Source organism: Bidens hawaiensis, unplaced genomic scaffold (genome assembly GCF_021521415.1).
Source record: "Bidens hawaiensis isolate Kalapana, Puna unplaced genomic scaffold, B.hawaiensis_p1.1 tig00008556_1, whole genome shotgun sequence".
NCBI classification, from domain to species: Eukaryota; Viridiplantae; Streptophyta; class Magnoliopsida; order Asterales; family Asteraceae; genus Bidens; species Bidens hawaiensis.
In genome coordinates this window covers 734699-740239 of record NW_027491615.1, presented here as the reverse complement: position 1 = coordinate 740239, position 5541 = coordinate 734699, and the positions used below count along the sequence as shown (strand labels likewise).

General features: G+C 36.5%; 1 pseudogene across 1 annotated transcript; it reads right to left on the bottom strand.

Moving 5' to 3' along the window:
* Positions 1-1330: 1330 nt before the first annotated feature.
* Positions 1331-3554, bottom strand: LOC143529491 (3-ketoacyl-CoA synthase 11 pseudogene; annotated as a pseudogene). The gene is made up of 3 exons (XR_013134672.1): positions 3372-3554; positions 3079-3260; positions 1331-3043 (listed from the first exon to the last, which is right to left on the bottom strand). The product of XR_013134672.1 is annotated as a 3-ketoacyl-CoA synthase 11 pseudogene (transcript).
* Positions 3555-5541: the final 1987 nt, after the last annotated feature.

Sequence of the window (5541 nt, the reverse complement as noted above, 5' to 3'; positions counted from 1 at the left end):
GAAAAAATCTAATTGGGCTTCAAGTTGCCATCAAATACTAGACCCATTATGGATTGATATAAGAAAGAGTGCCAAAACTGTCCAGGTCACTTATGCGACTTTCATTCAAAAACCATCGAGTTTTCCCGTTCGTCAATTACATCCAAATCGTTCAATTAAACTCCGTTTATTATAGATTTGTTTACTAATCTTCTTTATGATTGATTGATGTGTTTTTTAAACCAAAATTTGTCTGTATAGGTTTTCTTTAACAATGAGCAGTATCATAAATAACAGTCACTAGCAAGGTACGAGGACCAAAACAGATACATCAAGACATACCTATATAGTTGTATGCGACATGCCTATATAATTATGTTGTAACATGCCTATATAGTTATTAGTCATATAGTAATGGAAGCAACAATGTTGACGGCTCATAATTACTTCGCTTTTAGATCTTGTAGGAAGGTCAAATGCCTCTAGTTTTTGACTAAATCTTCAATAAAACTTTCGACCAGTCATTTATGATATAACGTCCGGGTGCATGCATGCATGCATGCATATAATGTATTTATGTAATAAACTTTTTTCTAAACGACATATTATAACACCAGTTTTGTTCATGATGAGACTTGAACCCTCACCATCTGGGAGGTCTTCATCTTAACAAACAGCTTGATACCATCAGGCTAGAATTACAATCCTATTAATTACTACATTAATATTTATAACTATTAATTTTTTTCAAATATAAGACTTGGTTTGTGAATTAGCATGTGCAATTGTGCATACAATCATTGTACTACCATGGAAATTACATATAATCATCACTACAAATAAGAGAATTTTCACCGACAACACGGTGAAGATACCAACCATCGATAAGTTGTGGATAAAATAAAATTCTTTGTATTTTCATAGAATGTTCACCAACAACACGGTTAAGATACCAGCCATCAATAAGTTGTCGATAAAATAAAATTCTTTGAAAAATACAGTCGTGGATAAAGACTTCATCGAAGATCATCGGCGGATCACCGAGTAAACGAATTATCAATTGCAAGTTAACCACCCCATAATCTTTTAACATGTTTATAGGTATAGATTAGCTAGTTATATCACAAGTTGATATTTCTATATTTGATAATTATAGTAATTAACTTCTACAATTATATAGTAATGTACTAATGTATAGTATGCTATATCAAGTGGGAATGAACAAAACTCAATAAAAGTTTTAACTCTTGGTGCAGTAGTGCACATAGGAATGCATCAGAAACCTTAGAAAACATCAGCAGCCACTGCTGATTTATCATTCAAAGATTATCATAATAAATACAATCTCATCAAACCTTCAAGTGGTAGGCCACAAGACATCTAAGTATGTTTCTTGAAAAAACATACCATCCATCAATAAAGTAATCACAGTACAATCAATTAATTAAAGTTAACCATAAATAAAATCCCATAAAAAAATAACATCTTAAAAACCAATAACAATAATAAAAAATCAGATACTTAAATAGCAGAAAACTTAGGAACATCTACAGGAAACTGATCAATCTCATCACTCCAAGGATTCTTCTCTTTCGCAGGATTCACCGTCTTTAACGCCTTCCAAACCGCACTATTACACTTGAAACCTGACCCGAACGCAATTTGCCACGCTCTATCACCTTTCTTGATCCTCCCTTTAGCCTCAGAATAAGCCAATTCATACCACGGTGAGCTGCTAGAAGTATTCCCGAACCGATTAAGTGTCATCCTCGATGGCTCCATATGCCAATCGGTTAACTGCAAATTCTTCTCAATCTCATCAAGAACCGCTCTCCCACCCGCATGAATACAAAAATGCTCAAACGCGAGTTTAAAGTCGGGAATATACGGTTTAATCTTCATTCTAAACAACTTCTTTCCAACCAAAGTCGCAAAGAAAAGTAACTGTTCCGACATCGGTAACACTAACGGGCCTAAAGTTGTGATATTCGTTTTCAAAGCATCACCCGCGACTCCCATTAAATCTTTTGACAACGCGACTCCAACTTTACCGACCGGATCTTCTAACTGCGTGACACATGAAAAACACTTATCGTCCGACCCTTTATGCGTTCTAACCGTGTGAACGAGTTGGTACTTTGACCTTCTTCGGTCAGAACCTTTGTTCGAAAGCAGAATCGCAGCACCGCCCATACGGAACAAACAGTTTGACACAAGCATCGACCGCTCGTTTCCAAAATACCAGTTTAAAGTGATGTTTTCCATACTCATTACCAACGCGTATGAGTTAGGGTTGACTTGTAAAAGGTCTTTCGCAAGGTCAATCGCGATTAAACCCGCGCTGCAACCCATTCCACCGAGGTTAAAGCTCAAAATATTGCCTCTAAGCTTATAATGATTAACGATCATCGAAGCTAAAGACGGGGTCGGATTAAACAAGCTACAATTCACAACTAAAATCCCGATATCCTTCGGTTTAACGCCCGTTTTCGCTAAAAGATCATCAATCGCACCGAACATGACGAGTTCAGCTTCTTTTCTCGCTTCCGCCATACACGGGTTCGGTGGGACCCGAAGAACCGCTTCCGGGAGGTAAGTCGACTCGCCAAGACCCGACCTTTCAAGAATCTTTCTTTGAAACTCGAGGCTCGAGTCCGTAAACGACCCCGTTGCAGTCGATCTTTCCATAAAGATCTGTCGGGTGCATTTCCGTTCTTCCTCGGGCATATAACACGAAAAGTTCACAAGGTAAACGGGTCGGGGACGGGTCAGGAAATACAGAGTCGAAAAGAATACCAAAAGGGTCGAACACACGACAACAGATATGAGATTGAATCTCAAATGATCCCAAAGAACATAAACATCTTGAAGCGAAAAGGTGGATAATTGAGCAGCAAGAACAACAACAGGTGATAAGAACAAGTACATTCCATGAGTAATAAGATAATGATACCCTAATTTCACATACTTAAGCTTCACAGATTTCTTGAAATCAGGAAGCTTTGAACCAGAAGACTGTGAAATCAAGGGTTTGACTTCTGTGACGTCACTCATATTATTATTATTATTATTATTATTATTATTATTATTATTATTATTATTTCAATACCAAATTCAAATCTATGAAATGGGTATGAAATTGAAGCTACAAATTACACAAATCCAAGATCTGGGTGTCTGAATTTGTAATAAAGACGTAATTAAATCAAAATCCCCAAATCTTGACCTAATTTCTTGAGATCTGAGATTTGAGTATCAATGGCGAATCCGACAAATGGGTTCTGAAATTAAACATGTAATATGTTAAATTAACATAGACCCGTAAAGAATTTATGTTAAAGAATGGAAATTTGACGATTAAAGAATCGAAATTGAAGAAATTGAAAGCTAACCTGGAAATGGGAATGTGGGGAGTGATGGATGAGTTGGAAATGGTGGTGAAAATTGAAGTGAAATTGGAGTAATTTAATTTATTGAATTGAATATATGAATATATAAACCCTAATAGTAATTACAGCGCATGATGACGACAACAATGGAAGAAGCTTCTTTGAATTAGGCGAGTAACATCTCAGATGTAGGTGTACATGTAATGTACCCAACTAGGTAGAGATGTTCAACGAAACCGGTTCGGTTCCGGAACTGAACCGGTGGACCTGAACCGGACCCGAACCGGTTCCTACCCGTTTTTTGTAGGAACCGGACCCTATCTGATTCAACCCGATGATCCGTGACCGGTTCTTGCATTTCTGAGTGGGGGCGGGTAGGAACCGGAACCGGTTCTGGAACCGAACCATCCGGAACCGGTTCCTTTACCGTTTTTTTTGGCCGTTTTTTGACCGTTAGGGTCAAAAATAGCCGTTTTTTGACCGGTTACGGTACAGGAACCGGGTTAGGAACCGGTAAGAACCGGTTAGATAGGTTAGGGGTCCGAGGGTGAGAGAACCGGTTCGGTTCCCTAACTGGTTCGAGCCTGGAACCGGTTTAAAAGGGGGTTTTGAATATAGGCGGTTCCTAGTCCCAAATCGTTTTGAACATGCCTACAACTAGGTATTAATTGTAAACGATGTTACATGTTGTTTTTTGTTATGGAAAGAAAATATTTTATTTTACTCTCACTTTAGGCACGTTATATTTATAAATAATATTATTATTAATATTGTAAAATTTATTTTACCAAAAATATATTGTATTTATGTTCATGTTATGTACACGTGTGTAGAGGTGCAAAAACCAGTTTAATATTTAAAACTGGTTTGGGTTGAAACATGTTCGGCTTGGTTAATAAAAGTCAAAACCGGTTTATGACCGGTTTTGGTTTGGGTTAGGGGTGTTCACGGTTCGGTTTGAAACCGTGAAACCGTCCAAACCGGTCATCGGTTCGGTTTCATGGTTGGTTTTTTTCCTTAAGTTTCGGTCGGTCGGTTTCAAAAATTTCAAACCGTAGCGAACGGTTTGGTTTACGGTTTATACCAAAACCAACTGTATGAAACCGGACTGTAATATATAAGTTAATTATATTTAATTTCGTAATATATCTAAAATTATATATGACTATATTTGTTAAATTAGAACTAGTAAGTAGTAATGTATATAATATATATTAATTGCAAGTAGTGTAATGAATTAGAAAATGTGCTAAGCCAAACCGTTAACTTTTTGATGTATTTTGTTAACTTTTTGATGTATTTCGGTCGGTCACAGTTATTTCGATGTGTGTTTCGAACAACTTGTGTTTAAACTTATGCCGTGAACATATTGTGTTTAAATATGTTTGATATTTGCAAATTATTGACAACTTTACTATAAATATATCATACCTTTGTTGAACAATTTGTATAAAAATCCGAAAGGCCCAAACCGTGAAACCAAACCGGAACGAAACCGTTAGTAACGGTTTGGTTCGGTTCGGTTTAAAAGTTCTACGGTTTGGTTATGGTTTGCGAAAACTAAAAACCGTTACTAACGGTTTGGTTCGCGGTTTGACCCAAAAACCACGAAAAACAGACCGTGAACACCCCTAGTTTGGGTTGAAACCGATTTTTGACCAGGTTATGATCGGCTTCGGTTTTGGTTATGATTGGTTTCGGTTCGGTTTTGATCGGTTTTTGCCCGGTTTCGGTTCGGTTAACCGGTTTTGGTGGAGAAAATTACAAACCGGTTCTAAATCGACGGTTTCAATCGGTTCCAAACCGGTTTCTACATAACAGGTTTCAAACCGGTTCGTGTGACATTCGTCAAAATTTGGATCTCGATTTGTATTCGTGTTGTAAATCTTTATTATACAAACCCGACTCAACATCTTTTTTTTTGTTTCTTCATTTATTTATTATAATATTATTATATATATCGATCACCAATAATAAATCGATGTTTGTCATATTATATAGTCGTTAAGAAAAACACAAGTGGTTCAAACTAATTTTCGTTAAGTTATTATAAGCTTTTAGAACCTTTAAACTCATTTTTAAACATTGATTGAAACTTAGGGGGGTGTTTCTGTAAATATGTATATATATATAACTTAAAATAACCTAAACCTAACATATTTATCATCACAGC